Below are 18,956 nucleotides of genomic sequence, written 5' to 3' on the forward strand. Positions count from 1 at the left end.
ACCAAGTATTCTGGAACTTGGCAGGTGCTTTTAAGCTTGAGCTGTAGCTATTCTCCCTTCCTTTATTTAAAGAAAGACTTTGAGATTCTTTATAAAGCTTCAAGTATCATTTCCAGATATAAAGCAATAAGTTAGGGGCTAGACAGTGAGCCATCTGAGTTTAGATGACAGCTGATGTCATAAGAGTGAAGGATGTGTGTCATGAGTTTGGAGACATTGGGGTGAGGAAGGCCAGTAATGGAGCTTGAGAGAGGTTTGTGCTGCTGCAAAGCTGGGACTCAACAGCCCTCCTGGAAAATGGTCATCTGGCAAATTGAGTGTAGAAGGAAGGAAAATGAGCGTTTCTGTAGTGGGAGCATATGCCATTGTCAAGGTGAGGGTATCTTTCTCCTTATCTTAACCACTCAGCTCACAGCACGGAATTTCAGACAGCCCAGTGAATGAAATGGATGGTTTCTGTCTTGACGCTTTTCCTAAGCAGAGGAGAGACGGTAGGATTCTTCCAAGTACATATTTGCCTTGAACACCAGGAGTCATACCTGTCCCCGGTGTCTCTTTGGTCTCATCAGAGGAAAGTGGACCTGTTATTCATTCCAAAGGGAGAGAGTGAGAACTGAAGACTTTGCACAGGGGTACTAAGTCTCCCTGGCAGTGTTGGGAAGTCCTGGGTGGGCTGTTGTTGAGCTGTTCTGAGCCCCTGCTGAGCTGAGAGGGGGAAGACAAGACACTGCTCTGGGCAGTTCTTCTCTTTCGTGTGTGTCAACATCACCTTTCCAGCTGCTTATCAACTGGTTGCTAACTGGCCCTGACCTGGAGTTTTGCATTTGTGTGAAGCTGAAAGCCGAGACTATATTTGAAACAAACTCTAAGGAACACAAGTCTCAGTCTTGATGGCACACCTGTCGTATTGTAACCTCAGCTCTCCCACCCCCACCTCTGCACCGTACATCCACACCCACTGGTCTCCGTTTCAGGGATGTAAGGCCCAGAGCCATCTCCAGGTGACTGAAACACTCTCAAGCTTCAGAAGCCCTGTGGCACAGCTGAACATTTGCTTGAGCACACAGCTGCAATACCATCAATGACATGTTTCGTATTGATGCCTTCCTGGAGTCTAAACTCTTTGAAGTGTCTTTCTGGGCTGGCCTCATGCACAACGATGAGAGTTCAGTTTTTGATTTTCCAGTGTCATTTTGAAAAGCCCATGGAATGGGTAGTGTGACCCCAAAAGCACTCATAAGAGTGGGCATGGTGATCCACAACTATAATTGCAGCTTTTCAGTCCTGTACTTATAACTTATGACCTTAAAGTCCACATGGCAGAAGACCTCATGTACACACAGTGGTTGGCACAGGGAGTTGGTCTGTTGCTGGTAGTGTCCTGATCACATGGGGGGGGGTGTCTTATTAATCGTACAGGTTTTCTGGTTCGTTGAATCTAGCCCATCTTCATAATGATGAAACACATTGAATCTGGGCTAATGTGCTACACTCAGGAGGACCACATCTATAAAGTCAGACTCTTCAAGTCATGTACTGACTTTCTGATAGGATCCTTGCTGCTGTGAGGTCAGCTTCCAGATCACCTGCTCCTGTCACCAGGGCAGCTAGTCCCATGAGCTGCAAGAGGCAAACTCAGCACTAAAATCAGGATAAAGAGCAGAAATAAAGCCGGCGGTGGTATTGAATCCTTTAATCTGAGCACTTCTGAGACAGAGGCAGAGGCAGAGGCAGATGGATCTTTTTGAGTTCCAGGCCAGTCAGGGTTACACAGACTCTCAAAAAAAACCCAAAAGAACAGAGACAAAACTAGCAGAAGCCAAATGGGTATCGTGGAGAGTTGATCTCAATGAGATGCTTACAGAAAAGTAGTAGAGGCTTGCTAAGACCCCAGCCATCAGATGGCAGATAGGTGTGGTCCTGCTTTGGACAGAAGTACAGAAGTAAAAATCTATTATGTAGTCCTGGTTATGCCAAGCAATGAAATTGGGTGAAAACCAAGAGACCTAACCAAACTGCACTCTCTTATGTCCCCCTAGAAAAGGTTTTCTGTAGTGAACATACATGTGCCTTTAAGATTTTTTTTTTCTTTTTTCAAGACAGGATTTCTCTGTAGCTTTGTTGCCTGTCCTGGAACTAGCTCTTGTAGACCAGGCTGGCCTCAAACTCACAAAGATCCGCCCGCCTCTGCCTCCCGAGTGCTGGGATTAAAGGCGTGTCCCACCACCAGCCAGCACCTTTAAGATTTTTTTTTTTAAAAAATACGTAGCTCAGGCTGGCCTCCAACTCATGATCCTCCTGCTTCTGCTTTCTTCGGCAAATCCTACCGGTGTTTGCCACCACAACTGGCACCTTTAAGATTTGTTGAATGAACGCATCTCAACCTCAAAGACAGACATCGCCTCAGAGTAAAAGGTTGGGAAAAAATATACCAATCAAATAGACCTAAGAAACAAGTGGGTGTAGCTTCCTAATATCTAACAAAATAGACTTCAAGCTAAAATCAGTCAAAAGAGACAAGGACATTTCATATTAGTCACAGGAAAAATTCAATGCTGAACATCTATGCCCCTAATACAAGGGCACCCTCATATGTCAAAGAAACACTTCTAAAGCTTAAATCATACATTAAACCCCACACACTAATAGTGGGAGACTTCAACACTCCCCTCTCACTACTGGAAATCAACAGGTTAAATAGACAAAAAAGAATGGACAGAGAAGGGAACTAACATGTTATGACTCAAATGGACTTAACAGACATCTATAGAATATTCCATCCAAACAGAAAAGAATATACCTTCTCAGCACTTCATGGAACCTTCTCAAAAATTGACCACATACTTGGTAACAAAACAAACCAACAAATACAAAAAAAATTGGAATAATACAATGTACCTTAAACAAGAAGTCAACAGCAATACCAATTCCAGAAAACCTACAAACACATGGAAATTAAACAATGCTCATGTGAATCATCAATGGGTCAAGGAAGAAATAAAGGGGGAAATTAAAGACTTCCTAAAATTCAATGAAAATGACCACACAACATACCCAAATTTATGGGACACAATGAAAGCAGTATTAAGAGACAAGTTCATAGCACTAAATGCCTACATAAAGAAGCTGGAAAAATCCCACACTAGTGAATTAACAGAACATTTGAAAACTTTAGAACAAAAAGAAGCAAACTTACCTAAGAGAACTAGACAGCAGGAAATAATCAAATTGAGAGCTGAAATCAACAAAATAGAAACAAAACAATACAAAAAATAAGACAAAAAGTTGGTTCGAGAAAATCAACAAAATAGACAAACTTTTATCCAAACTAACCAAAAGGCAGAGAGAGAATATCCAAATTAACAAAATCAGAAATGAAAAGGGGGACATAACAACAGACATGGAGGAAATACAGAGAATCATCAGGTCATATTTTGAAAACCTGTACTCCACAAAATTGGAAAACTTAAAGGAAATGGACAACTTTCTGGATAAATATCACCAAAATTAAATCAAGACCAGAGAAGCAAATTAAACAGACCTATAACTGCTAAAGAAATAGAAACAGTCATCAAAAGTCTCCCAACCAAAAAAAGCCCAGGACCAGATGGTTTCAGCTCAGAATTATACAAGACTTTCAAAGAGGAGCTAATACCAATACTCCTCAAATTATTCCACACAATAGAAACGGGGAACATTGCCAAACTCTTTTTATGAGGCTACAATTACCCTGATACCCAAACCACAGAAAGACAATACTAAGATAGAGAATTACAGACCAATCTCACTCGTGAACATTGACACAAAAATACTAAATAAAACACTGGCAACGAATCCAAGAACACATCAGAATCATCATCCACCATGATCAAATAGGCTTCATCCCAGAGATGCAGGGATAGTTCAACATATGAAAATCTGTCAATGTAATCCACCGTGTAAATCAACTGAAAAGTAAAAACCACATGATCATCTCATTAGATGCTAAAAAAGCTTTCGACAAAATACAGCATCCCTTCATGATATAGGTCTTGGAGAGAGTAGGGATACAAGGAACATACCTAAACATAATAAAGGCAATATACAGCAAGCCAACAGCCAACATCAAACTAAATGGAGAGAAACTCACAGCAATCCCACTGAAATCAGGAATAAGACAAGGTTGTCCACTTTCTCCATATCTATTCAACATAGTTCTTGAGGGCCTAGCTAGAGCAATAAGACAACAAAAGGAGATCAAAGGGATACAAATCAGAAAAGAAGTCAAACTTTCACTATTTGCTGATGATATGATAGTTTATATAAGCGATCCCAAAAATTCTACCAAGAAACTTCTACAACTCATAAACACTCTTAGTAATGTAGCAGGATACAAGATTAACTAAAAAAATCAGTAGCCCTTCTTTATACAGATGATAAATGGGCTGAGAAAGAAATAATAGAAACATCACCCTTTGCTACAGTCACAAATAGCATAAAATATCTCAGAGTAACTTTAACCAAACAAGTGGAAGACCTGTATGACAAGAACTTTTAAATCTTTGAAGAAACTGAAGAAGACACCAGAAAGTGGAAAGATCTCCCATGCTCTTGGGTAGGCAGAAATAATAAAATGTAAAAATGGCAATCTTACCGAAAGCAATCTACAGATTCAACGCAATGCCTATCGAAATCCCAGCAAAATTCTTCAAAGACCTTAAAAGAATGGTACTCAACTTCATTTGGAAAAGCAAAAAAAACCAGGATAGCCAAAACAATCCTGGGCAATAAAAGAACTTCTGGAGGCATCATAATCCCTGACTTCAAACTCTGCTACATAGTTACAGTACTGAAAACAGCCTGGTACTGGCATAAGAACAGACAGGAGGACCAATGGAACTGAATAGAAGACCCAGATATCAATCCACACATCTTCAAACACCTGATCTTTGACAAAGAAGCAAAAAAAATATCAAATGAAAAAAATAAAGCATATTTAAAAAGTGGTGCTGGCATAACTGGATATCAAGATGTAGAAGAATGAAAATAGACCCATATCTATCACCATGCACAAAACTCAAGTCCAAACAGATCAAAGACCTCAACATAAAGCCAGCCACACTGAACCTTATAGAAGAGAAAGTGGGAAGTACACTTGAACGCATTGGCATGGGGACCACTTCCTAAATATAAACCCAGTAGCACAGACACTGAGAGAAACAACTAATAAATGGGACCTCCTGAAACTGAAAAGCTTCTGTAAAGCAAAGGACACGATCAACAAGACAAAACGACAGCCTACAGAATGGGAAAAGATCTTCACCAATCCCACATCAGACAGAGTCTGATCTCCAAAATATAAAAAGAACTCAAGAAATTGGATACCAAAAGATCACATAATCCAATAAAAAAATGGAGTACAGATCTAAACAGAGAACTCTCAACAGAGGAATCTTTTTTTTTTTTTTTCCTCATGGTTTATTTTTTTTTATATTTAAAATTTTCCATCTCCTTCCCTCCTCCTCCCCCCTCCCTCCCCTCCTTCTCCCCTTTCTCTCCCCTCCTTCTCCCCCTTCCCTCCCCTCCCCTCCACCCATACCTCCCCTCCCTCCCTCTCAAGGCCAAGGAGCCATCAGGGTTCCCCACTCTATGCTAAGACCAAGGTCCTCCCAACTCCCCCCAGGTCCAGGAAGGTGATCGACCAAGCTGAGAAGGCTCCCACAGAGCCCGTCCATGAAGAACAATCAGAGCCCAGAGCCATTGTCCTTTGCTTCTCAGTCAGCCCCCGCTGTTGGCCACACTCAGAGAGACGGGTTTGGTCGCATGATCCATCAGTCCCATTCCAACTGGAGTTGGTGATCTCCCATTAGTTCTGTCCCACCGTCTCCATGAGTGAACGCACCCCTCTCGTTCCTGACTTTCTCCCTCATGTTCTCGCTCCTTCTGCTCCTCATCGGGACCTTGGGAGCTCAGTCCAGTGCTCCAATGTGGGGCTCAGTCACCTTCCCCATCTGTCGCCAGCTGGAGGTTCCCTCACGGTCCTGACTTTCTTTCTCATGTTCTCTCTCCTTCTGCTCCTCATCAGGACCTTGGGAGCTCAGTCCGGTGCTCCAAGGTGGGGCTCTGTCATTTTCTTCATCTATCGTCAGGTGGAGGTTCTATGGTGATATGCAAGAAATTCATCAGTATGGCTATAGGAACTGGCCTTTTCAGGCTCCCTCTCCTCAGCTGCCCAAGGAACTAACTGGGGGCGTCTCCCTGGAAACCTGGGAACCCCTCTAGGGTCAAGTCTCTTGACAACCCTCAGGTAGCTCCTTAAATTCAGATATATGCTTCCCTGCTCTCATATCCACCCTTCCTATATCCCAAGCACCCCATTCCTCCGAGCTCCCCCCGCTCTCCCCTTCGCACTTTTCTCTCCCCATCTTCCCTTGGCCCAGTCTTGCCCAACCCTCAAGTTCCCAATTTTGCCTGGCGATCGTGTCTACTTCCAATATCCAGGAGGATTACTATATCTTTTTTGGGAGTTCACCTTCTTATTATCTTCTCAAGGATCCCAAACTTATAGGCTCGATGTCCTTTAATCATGGCTAGAAACCGAATATGAGTGAGTACATCCCATGTTCATCTTTATGGGTCTGGGTTACCTCACTCAGAATAGTGTTTTCTATTTCCATCCATTTGCCTGCAAAATTCAAGATGTCATTGTTTTTTACCGCTGAGTAGTATTCTAGCATGTATATATTCCACAGTTTCTTCATCCATTCTTCCACTGAAGGGCATCTAGGCTGTCTCCAGGATCTGGCTATTACAAATAATGCTGCTATGAACATAGATGAGCATATGCTTTTGTTGTATGATTGGGCATCTCTTGGGTAGATTCCCAATAGTGGAATTGCTGGGTCCTGGGGTAGGTTGATCCCGAATTTCCTGAGAAACCGCCACACTGCTTTCCAAAGTGGTTGCACAAGTTTGCATTCCCACCAGCAATGGATGAGTGTGCCCCTTACCCCACAACCTCTCCAGCAAAGGTTATTATTGGTGTTTTGGATTTTAGCCAATCTGACAGGTGTAAGATGATATCTCAAAGTTGTTTTGATTTGCATTTCCCTGATAGCTAGGGAGGTTGAGCATGACCTTAAGTGTCTTTTGGCCATTCGAACTTCTTCTGTTGAGAATTCTCTGTTCAGTTCATCGCCCCATTTTTTAATTGGGTTAATTGGCATTTTACCGTCTAGTCTCTTGAGTTCCTTATATATTTTAGAGATCAGACCTTTGTCAGTTGCAGGGTTGGTGAAGATCTTTTCCCAGTCAGTAGGCTGCCTTTGTGTCTTAGTGACAATGTCCTTTGCTTTACAGAAGCTGCTCAACTTCAGGAGGTCCCATTTATTCAATGTTGCCCTTAAAGTCTGTGCAGCTGGGGTTATGCATAGGAAACGGTTCCCTGTGCCCATTTGTTGTAGAGTACTTCCCACTTTCTCCTCTATCAATCTCAATGTGTTCAAATTAATATTGAGGTCTTTAATCCATTTGGACTTGAGTTTTGTGCATGGTGATAGATATGGATCTACTTTCATTCTTCTACAGGTTGACATCCAGTTATGCCAGCACCATTTGTTGAAGATGCCCTCTTTTTTCCATTGTGTACTTTTGGCTCCTTTATCAAAAATCAGGTGTTCATAGGTTTGTGGTTTAAGATCCGGGTCTTCTATACGATTCCATTGGTCAACTTCTCTGTTCTTATGCCAATACCAAGCCGTTTTCAATACTGTAGCTCTGTAATAGAGTTTGAAGTCAGGGATGGTAATGCCTCCAGAAGTACCTTTATTGTATAAGATTTTTTTGGCTATCCTGGGTTTCTTGTTTTTCCATATAAAGTTGATTATTGTCCTCTCAATCTCTGTGAAGAATTTTAATGGGACCTTGATTGGGATTGCATTGAATCTATAGATTGCTTTTGGTAGAATTGCCATTTTTACTATGTTGATCCTCCCAATCCACGAGCAGGGGAGATCCTTCCATTTTCTGGTATCCTCTTCAATTTTCTTTCTTCAAAGACTTAAAGTTCTTGTCAAATAAATCCTTCACTTCCTTGGTTAGCGATACTCCCAGATATCTTATGCTATTTGTGGCTATTGTGAAAGGTGATACTTCTCTGATTTCCCTCTCTGCTTCCTTATCCTTTGTGTATAGGAGGGCGACTGATTTTTTGGAGTTGATCTTGTATCCTGCCACGTTACTGAAGGAGTTTATCAGCTGTAGGAGTTCTTTGGTGGAGTTTTTTGGGGTCGCTTATGTATACTATCATATCATCTGCAAATAATGAAAGTTTAACTTCTTCCTTTCCAAATTGAATCCCCTTGATTCCCTTATGTTGTCTTATTGCTATTGCTAGAACTTCAAGCACTATATTGAAGAGATAAGGAGAGAGTGGACAGCCTTGTCGTGTTCCTGAATTTAGTGGGATAGCCTTGAGTTTCTCTCCGTTTAATTTGATGTTAGCTGTCGGCTTGCTGTAAATAGCTTTTATTATATTTAGGAATGACCCTTGTATCCCTAATCTCTCCAAGACCTTTATCATAAAAGGGTGCTGAATTTTGTCAAATGCTTTTTCAGCATCTAATGAGATGACCATATGGTTTTTTTCCTTCAGTTTGTTTATATGATGGATTACATTAATAGATTTTCGTATGTTGAACCAGCCCTGCATCTCTGGGATGAAGCCTACTTGATCGTAATGGATAATTTTTCTAATGTGTTCTTGGATTCGGTTTGCCAGTATTTTATTGAGAATTTTTGCGTCCATGTTCATGAGTGAGATTGGCCTGTAATTCTCTTTCTTGGTTGAGTCTTTGTGTGGTTTAGGTATCAGGGTAACTGTAGCTTCATAGAAGGAATTTGGCAGTGACTCTTGTGTTTCTATATTATGAAATACCTTAAGGAGTATAGGTATTAGGTCTTCTTGGAAGTTCTGGTAGAATTCCGCATTGAAACCATCTGGTCCTGGGCTCTTTTTGGTAGGGAGGTTTCTGATAACAGTTTCTAATTCTTCGCGACTAACAGGACGATTTAGAGCATTTACCTGGTCCTGGTTTAACTTTGGTATATGGTATTTATCTAAAAAACTGTCCATTTCTTTTACATTTTCCAATTTTGTGGCATACATGCTTTTGTAGTAAGATCTAATGATTTTCTGAATTTCCTCTGTGTCTGTGGTTATGTCCCCCTTTTCATTTCTGATCTTGTTAATTTGCGTGTTCTCCCTCTGCCGTTTGATTAGTTTGGCTAAGGGTTTGTCAATCTTGTTGATTTTCTCCAAGAACCAGCTTCTTGTTTCATTGATTCTTTGGATTGTTTTCTGTGTTTCTATTTTGTTGATTTCTGCCCTCAGTTTGATTATTTCCAGTCTTCTACTTCTCCTAGGTGAGTCTGCTTCTTTTTTTTCCAGAGCTTTCAGGTGTGCTGTTAAGTCACCAATGAGTGCTTTCTCCGTTTTCTTTAAGTGGGCACTTAGTGCTATGAACTTTCCTCTTAGCACTGCTTTCATTGTGTCCCATAGGTTTGAGTATGTTGTGTCTTTGTTTTCATTAAATTCAAGAAAGACTTTAATTTCTTTCTTTATTTCTTCCTTGACCCAGGTGTGGGTCAGTAGTTGACTGTTCAGTTTCCATGAGTTTGTGGGCCTTCTGGGGGTAGCATTGTTGTTGAATTCTAATTTTAATCCATGGTGATCCGATAAGACACAGGTGGTTACTAATATTTTTTTGTAACTGTGAAAGTTTGCTTTGTTACCAAGTATATGGTCAATTTTCGAAAAGGTTCCATGAGCCGCAGAGAAGAAGGTATATTCTTTCCTATTTGGGTGGAATGTTCTATAGATGTCTGTTAAGTCCATTTGGTTCATTACCTCCATTAAGTCTTTCAATTCTCTGTTAGGTTTCTGTCTGATTGACCTGTCCATTGGTGAGAGAGGAGTGTTGAAGTCTCCAACTATTAGTGTGTGTGGTTTGATGGCTGCCTTGAGTTCTAGAAGTGTTTCTTTTACATAAGTGGGAGCTTTTATATTAGGGGCATAGATATTCAGGATTGAGACTTCCTTCTGAAGGATTTTTCCTGTTATGAGTATAAAGTGTCCCTTTCCATCTCTTCTGATTGATTTTAGTTTGAAGTCAACTTTGTTGGAAATTAGTATGGCCACACCCGCTTGTTTCTTAGGGCCATTTGCTTGATAAACCTTTTCCCAACCCTTTACTCTGAGTAGGTGCCTGTCTTTGTGGTTGAGGTGTGTTTCTTGTAAACAGCAAAATGTTGGATTCTGTTTTTGTATCCAGTCTCTTAGCCTGTGCCTTTTTATAGGTGAATTGAGTCCATTGATATTAAGTGATATTAATGACCAGTGGTTGTTAACTTCAGTCATTTTTAGTAGTAGAGTTTGTGTGTTTCCCTTCTTCTAGTTGTGCTGGTGAAGGGTCGCTAGATGCCTGAGTTATTGTCGGCGTTGTTGGACTCCTTGGTTTGTGATTTTCCTTCTATTACTTTCTGCAAGGCTGGATTTGTGGCTGCGTATTGTTTAAATCTGTTTTTGTCCTGGAATATCTTGTTTTCCTCCATCAATGGTGAATGCAAGCTTTGCTGGGTATAATAGTCTAGGCTTGCATCCATGTTCCCTAAGTGTCTGTAGCACATCTATCCAAGCTCTTCTGGCTTTCATGGTTTCCATTGAGAAATCAGGTGTAATTCTGATAGGTTTCCCTTTATATGTTACTTGACCTTTTTCCTTTGCAGCTCTTAATATCTGTTCTTTATTCTGTATGTTTTGTGTTTTGATTATTATATGGCGTGGGGATGCTTTCTTTTGATCCAGTCTATTTGGTGTTCTGTAGGCTTCTTGTACCTTCATAGGAACATCCTTCTTTAGGTTGGGGAAGTTTTCTTCTATAATTTTGTTGAATATGTTTTCTGGGCCTTTGAGTTGTAATTCTTCTCCTTCTTCTACCCCAATTATTCTTAGGTTTGGTCTTTTCATGGTGTCCCAGATTTCCTGAATGTTTTGTGTTAAGAATTTGTTAGATTTGTTTAGTTCTTTAATCTGTGAGTTTATTTCCTCTATAGTATCTTCAGAGTCCGAGATTCTTTCTTCCATCTCTTGTATTCGGTTGGAAATACTTGTCTCTGAAGTTTCTGTTCGTTTACTCAGAGTTTCCATTTCCAGTCGTCCCTCAGATTGTGTTTTCTTCAATACCTCCATTTCATTTATCAGGTCTTGTACTGTTTCCCTTACCTGTTTGATTGCTTTTTCTTGTTTTTCTTGTTTTTCTTGGGTATCTTTGAGAGATTTATTTATTTCGTCTACCTTTTTGTTTGTCATCTCCATTTCTTTATGGCAGTTTTTTACCTCCTGTTTAAGGTCCTCTATTATTTTTATAAAGTACTGTTTAATGTCGGTTTCTTCTATATCTTCTGGGGTAGGGTGTTCAATTCTTGTTGTTTCGGGATGTCTGGCTTGTGGTGATGTCATGTTGCCTTTCATGTTGTTGGAGGAGCTCCTGCATTGGCGCCTGCCCATCTCTTCCTTCAAAAGGAGCGCGGAGGTGTTTGGTGTCCCCAAAGAATGATGGATCCTCCTTGCTCCGGGCAGTCAAATGAAGGAGGGGACCTCCCACCGGCCTGGGTGCACTCAATTCCAGGTCCCCAGAGCCCAAACAGGCTGAGCTGTGGGATTTTGTGGCCCCAAAGACGGGAGGATGAGGCAGGGGGAGGGGGGCAGGATTCTGGGTGCAAGCTGGGAAGGGACAGGAAGAGAGAGGCAGTATCCGGGGAGAATAACCCCTGCAGGAAGAGCAGGAAGTGTGCTGGTGGCAGGGGGAGTTGTGGAGAGTCGGTGGTCCCTCTCCGGGCAGCTGCCGCAGTTCGGGCACTCACTCCTCACTCACCCCAAAGAATGATGGATCCTTCTGCAGACTGTGAGGTCCCCTTGCAGGCCAAGCAGCTCTCAGACAAAGGCCTACCTTGCTCCGGGCAGTCAAATGAAGGAGGGGACCTCCCACCGGCCTGGGTGCACTCAATTCCGGGTCCCCAGAGCCCAAACAGGCTGAGCTGTGGGATTTTGTGGCCCCAAAGACGGGAGGATGAGGAAGGGGGAGGGGGGGAGGATTCTGGGTGCAAGCTGGGAAGGGACAGGGAGAGAGAGGCGGTATCCGGGGAGAATAACCCCCCAAAGAACGATGGATCCTCCTGCAGACTGTCAGGTCCCCTTGCAGGCCAGCAGCTCTCAGACAAAGGCCTACCTTGCTCCGGGCAGTCAAATGAAGGAGGGGACCTCCCACCGGCCTGGGTGCACTCAATTCCAGGTCCCCAGAGCCCAAACAGGCTGAGCTGTGGGATTTTGTGGCCCCAAAGACGGGAGGATGAGGCAGGGGGAGGGGGGGGAGGGTTCTGGGTGCAAGCTGGGAAGGGACAGGAAGAGAGAGGCAGTATCCGGGGAGAATAACCCCTGCAGGAAGAGCAGGAAGTGTGCTGGTGGCAGGGGGAGTTGTGGAGAGTCGGTGGTCCCTCTCCGGGCAGCTGCCGCGGTTCGGGCACTCACTCCTCACTCACCCCAAAGAATGATGGATCCTTCTGCAGACTGTGAGGTCCCCTTGCAGGCCAAGCAGCTCTCAGACAAAGGCCTACCTTGCTCCGGGCAGTCAAATGAAGGAGGGGACCTCCCACCGGCCTGGGTGCACTCAATTCCGGGTCCCCAGAGCCCAAACAGGCTGAGCTGTGGGATTTTGTGGCCCCAAAGACGGGAGGATGAGGAAGGGGGAGGGGAGGAGGATTCTGGGTGCAAGCTGGGAAGGGACAGGGAGAGAGAGGCGGTATCCGGGGAGAATAACCCCTGCAGGAAGAGCAGGAAGTGTGCTGGTGGCAGGGGGAGTTGTGGAGAGTCGGTGGTCCCTCTCCAGGCAGCTGCCGCGGTTCGGGCACTCACTCCTCACTCACCCCAAAGAACGATGGATCCTCCTGCAGACTTTCAGGTCCCCTTGCAGGCCAAGCAGCTCTCAGACAAAGGCCTACCTTGCTCCGGGCAGTCAAATGAAGGAGGGGACCTCCCACCGGCCTGGGTGCACTCAATTCCAGGTCCCCAGAGCCCAAACAGGCTGAGCTGTGGGATTTTGTGGCCCCAAAGACGGGAGGATGAGGCAGGGGGAGGGGGGGGAGGATTCTGGGTGCAAGCTGGGAAGGGACAGGAAGAGAGAGGCAGTATCCGGGGAGAATAACCCCTGCAGGAAGAGCAGGAAGTGTGCTGGTGGCAGGGGGAGTTGTGGAGAGTCAGTGGTCCCTCTCCGGGCAGCTGCCGCGGTTCGGGCACTCACTCCTCACTCACCCCAAAGAATGATGGATCCTTCTTCAGACTGTGAGGTCCCCTTGCAGGCCAAGCAGCTCTCAGACAAAGGCCTACCTTGCTCCGGGCAGTCAAATGAAGGAGGGGACCTCCCACCGGCCTGGGTGCACTCAATTCTGGGTCCCCAGAGCCCAAACAGGCTGAGCTGTGGGATTTTGTGGCCCCAAAGACGGGAGGATGAGGAAGGGGGAGGGGGGGAGGATTCTGGGTGCAAGCTGGGAAGGGACAGGGAGAGAGAGGCGGTATCCGGGGAGAATAACCCCTGCAGGAAGAGCAGGAAGTGTGCTGGTGGCAGGGGGAGTTGTGGAGAGTCGGTGGTCCCTCTCCGGGCAGCTGCCGCGGTTCGGGCACTCACTCCTCACTCACCCCAAAGAACGATGGATCCTCCTGCAGACTTTCAGGTCCCATTGCAGGCCAAGCAGCTCTCAGACAAAGGCCTACCTTGCTCCGGGCAGTCAAATGAAGGAGGGGACCTCCCACCGGCCTGGGTGCACTCAATTCCAGGTCCCCAGAGCCCAAACAGGCTGAGCTGTGGGATTTTGTGGCCCCAAAGACGGGAGGATGAGGAAGGGGGAGGGGGGGAGGATTCTGGGTGCAAGCTGGGAAGGGACAGGGAGAGAGAGGCGGTATCCGGGGAGAATAACCCCTGCAGGAAGAGCAGGAAGTGTGCTGGTGGCAGGGGGAGTTGTGGAGAGTCGGTGGTCCCTCTCCGGGCAGCTGCCGCGGTTCGGGCACTCACTCCTCACTCACCCCAAAGAATGATGGATCCTTCTGCAGACTGTGAGGTCCCCTTGCAGGCCAAGCAGCTCTCAGACAAAGGCCTACCTTGCTCCGGGCAGTCAAATGAAGGAGGGGACCTCCCACCGGCCTGGGTGCACTCAATTCTGTGTCCCCAGAGCCCAAACAGGCTGAGCTGTGGGATTTTGTGGCCCCAAAGACGGGAGGATGAGGAAGGGGGAGGGGGGGAGGATTCTGGGTGCAAGCTGGGAAGGGACAGGGAGAGAGAGGCCAACAGAGGAATCTAAAATGGCTGAAAGATACTTAAGGAAATGCTCAACATCCTTAGTCATCAGAAAAATGCAAATCAAAACAACTCTCAGATTCCATCTTATACCAGAAAGAATGGCCAAGATCCAAAACACTGATGACAACTTATTCTGGAGAGATTGTGGGGAAAAGGGAACACTTCTGCACTGCTGGTGGGAATGCAAGCTGGTACAAGCCCTTTGGATATCAATGTGGCAATTTTTCAGAAAATTAGGAAACAACCTTCCTCAAGACCCAGCAATACCACTTTTGGGTATATATCCAAAGGATGCTCAATTGTGCCACAAGGACATGTGCTTAACTATGTTTATAGCAGCTTTGTTTGTCATAGCCAGAACCTGGAAACAACCTAAATGCCCCTCAACCGAAGAATAGATAAGGAAAATGTGGTACATTTACACAATGGAGTACTACACAGCAGAAAAAAATGACAGTTTGAATTTTGCAGGAAAATGGATGGAGCTAGAAACTATTATTTTGAGTGAGGTAACCCAGACCCAGAAAGACAATTATCACATGAACTCACTCCTAGGTGGTTTTTAAACATAAAGCAAAGAAAACCAGCCTACAAACCACAATCCCAGAGAATTTAGACAACAATGTGGACACTAAGAGAGACTTACATAGATATAATCTACATGGGAAGTAGAAAGTATAAAAAGAGAAGCTCCCCTGAGCAAATTGGGAGCATGGGGACCTTGGGGGTGGATTGAAGCAGGGAGGGAAGAGGCAGAGAGGGGAAAGAGAAAAATGTAGAGCTCAATAAATATCAATAAAAAATTTCTTGAATGATATGTGTGTTTATGTTTTGCTTGCATGCATATCTGTGTACCTATTGTTTGTGTGCCTGGTGTCCGGAAAGGCTGGAAGAGGATGTTGGATTCCCTGGAACTGGGGTTACATATGGCTGTTAAGCACCATGTGGATAACTGGGAATAGAGCCCAGGTCCTCTGCAAAAACAGTCAATTCTCAATTCTCTCTCTCTCTCTGTCTCTCTCTGTCTCTCTGTCTCTCTCTCTCTCTCTCTCAATTAAAAATGTTTTTTCCCTTGCAATATATTCTGATCATTGTTCCCTTTCCCAGGTCCTCCCAACCTTCCCTCCTACCCAACTCTACACTTTCTCTTTAGAAAACAAACATCAGAAATTTTTTAAAAGGAAAGAAAGAAAAGGCACAAGAAATACACACAAAAATAAAATCCAGAGGCATAAAATTGTAAATCATAATATATAAACAAGACTATTAACAAACAACCGACAAGGCCGGGCGGTGGTGGCGCACGCCTTTAATCCCAGCACTTGGGAAGCTGAGGCCGGTGGATCTCTGTGAGTTTGAGGCCAGCCTGGTCTACAAGAGCTAGTTCCAGGACAGACACCAAAGCTACAAAGAAACTTTGTCTCAAAAAAACAAAAACAAAAACAAAAAACCAAAAACAAAAACAAAAAACCCCCCCCCCCCCCCGGACAAAACAAAGCAATATGAGACAAAAAGTCTGTAAATACATACAATACAAAGTTCATTTGTGTTGGCCATCTCATGCTGGGCATGGGCCTTCTCTCAAGTGTGTTTCATATCCAGTGAGGCTTCTTTGGAGAAAGCTAATTTTTCCATTGCAAGCAGATGCCAATTGGAGATTAACAGTTTATTGATTAGAGATGGAAACTAGTGTCCACTTCCCCTTTCAGCAATGGAACCCCAACTGGCTGGAACCTCTACAGGGCCTGTGCATGCTGCCATAGTCTGTTAGTTTGTATGTGCATCAGTCCAATTGTGTAGGAAGGAGGGGGCCTTTTATTCTTCCTGCTGCCCAGTTCCCAGCCGCCTGGCTAGCTTACACCTGAAATAACCACACGGGAATTGTGTTAATTAAATCTCGGCTTGGCCCATTAGCTCTAACTTCTTATTGGCTAACTTTTATATATTAATTTAACCCATTTCTATTAATCTGTGTATCGCCACATGGCAGTGGTTTACAGGCAAGGATTCTAACCGACGTCCGTCTCAGGCAGAGGATCTAGGGTGTCTCTCACTCTGCTTTCTTCCTCCCAGAATTCAGTTCTGTCTTCTCCGCCTACCTAAGTTCTGCCCTATCAGGCCAAGGCAGTTTCTTTATTCTTTAACTAATACAAGCAACACACAGAGGGGCTCCCACATCACAATTGTGTCTGGAAAACTTTTTCCTTGGTATCCTACTCAGTGTTCTATTGCTGTGAAGAGACACCATGACTAAGACAATGAATAAAGCTGAGGATTCATGATAAGTGCAATTAACCAGCTACAAAGGCAGATACTCTGTGACTCGCTTAGCCTAGCTCTCCAGAGGAAACGTGCAGGAAGACAGTAGAGTGGTTCTGACCAGAACCCGAGGGAGGAGGAAAGGACGGTTGTGTGCCTGTTCTGGAGATTATACAGCGAGCAGGCAGAGGTCTAGAGTTGGTGCTTACCATGACAGGTGTTGTATTTAACAACAGTTTTAAAAAGTGTTCATAGACACACCCTTTTCTTGCGTGTTAATAGGTATGCCTTAAAACTCCCTAAGTAAAATACATTTGGACACTAAGCTAAATAAGGAGATGTCTCCACTCTGGGCATTGGGGTCATTGTACTCTCTTTTTATATGTTCCAAAATTCCCTGTATGCTCTCTAAATGGGAAAAGGTATCAACAGGCAAATCTGTAGACGGAATACCAAAGGATGTGTTTTGTTACTCCTTCCCCTTCTGTATGTATGTATGTATGTATTTATGTGGTTTTTCGAGACAAGGTTTCTCTGTGGCTTTGAAGCCTGTCCTGGAACTAGCTCTATGTAGACCAGAGCTGGCCTCGAACTCGCAGAGATTTGCCTGCCTCTGCCTCCCAAATGCTGGGATTAAAGGCATGTGCCACCACCGCCCGGCTACTCTTTCCCCTTCTAACAAAAGCAGGTGGCTTAGTTGGAGGCCCCTGACATCACAAGCAAGAAACCTAGATGGCAGGGACCATGAGGCTAAAGGGAAGGGAGAAAAAGAATGGATGGTCGTGCTTTGGAAGGTCTCGAGAACTCTGGACCCAGTCAGACCTCTCTGGAACCTATAGGTGGACCTATTGTTATGGAACCAAGCCAGAAGGTGTCCTCCTACCATCTGATGTTAGCTCTGCCAGCTCTCTCAAGAGCTCCCTGCAGCTAGTGGCCACTGATCGTCCAACTGATTGGCTTGACTGAGTTCTGTGTATTCCTGAAGGCTACCACGTGCCGCTCAGAACCTCCACTTGAGGGATCTGTGGATGAAGCTTTGCATCTGGGCTCTCCCTGGCTCTCACCGTGGGCAAACTTTCCCTTCATCTCTTGTGAGTGGAAAAGAATATTAAAATATTAATTTTAAAAAAATTAAAATATTAATTCCATTTCAACTGTGTATGAAAGAAAATGCAAAATTACCTTTCTCCCTTATAAAAGATAGACTATTTCTCAAGTAAAATGAGTCAAACTAGGCAGCCCAGAATGGATAGGGAATTAACAATATCAGACACCCAGGCTTTTAATTTGCCCCAGTCCTCCTCCACCTGCCAGCTGCTTGGCCCCCTGCCATGATCTCTGCATTCCAGCTAAGAAAGAGGAGAAAGACCTTTCCCTAACTAAGGGAGTTTCTTGAAGTCCCACACAGTTCTGTCCAGTATCCTTGGCCGGAATTTAGGATTGTGCCTATATTCAGTATAATGAGAAGCTGGAAAATGAATCCCTCCACCCCCAGACCCTTTGGGTTTGGAGTCAGTTTCCACTGTATCTTAGTCTTTCTTCTCTCTGCTTCCTTCCCTCCCTCTCCCTCCACTCTCCCTCCTCTTTCCCTCCCCACTTGCTGCTTTGAAGTTCCAATTCAGGGTTTCCCATGCCAGAAAACACTACCACAGAGCCACACCCTTAACCCCAGAATGGCTTTCTTTTGTTCACAACACCTAGCAGGGTGCATTGCCACCCAGTTACAGAATCGATTTGCTAAGGCAAATAAGTCCGCAGGAAGCATCCTCAAACGTTACCTGTCATTTGCTATGTAGAATGACTAATATCGGAGGGAGATGAGGTGTCCCAGCACAGAAGGAGGAGGGGAGGGGTGGCTTCTGAGTGCACGCAGGAGAAATCAAACTCCAGGAAAGCAGCTCTAGGAGGAGCCCACGTGGGTGTGCCCACTCTGAGAGCTATGTGCTGCTAGTATTCTTGGGTTTTGTTTCGAACATTACGTTATGAATATAAATATAATGGACCCTTGTTCCCAATCTCTTCATGATTCCAAGCTGCCTTTCCAGCTTCTACCCATAGAAAAGGTCTCTCCAGTCCCTCTGGGGAGGGAGCTTCCTGTGTTTTTCTTTCCGTTGCTGTCTACTTCGTTCTACTGCACTAAACTGCAGTGCTTTGGAAAGAAAGCTACACCATTGCTCAACTGGCCCTCTTCTGATTTCCAAACCGCCCCAATAGCTAGACCTGCAGCTTCTCTTTTAGGGAGGCCCATGCTACTTAGGTGGATGTACAGAATTATATGTATGATCTAAACCAAAATTGCTTTTTAGGAAA

This window comes from Arvicola amphibius, chromosome 5 (genome assembly GCF_903992535.2).
Source record: "Arvicola amphibius chromosome 5, mArvAmp1.2, whole genome shotgun sequence".
Taxonomy (NCBI): domain Eukaryota; kingdom Metazoa; phylum Chordata; class Mammalia; order Rodentia; family Cricetidae; genus Arvicola; species Arvicola amphibius.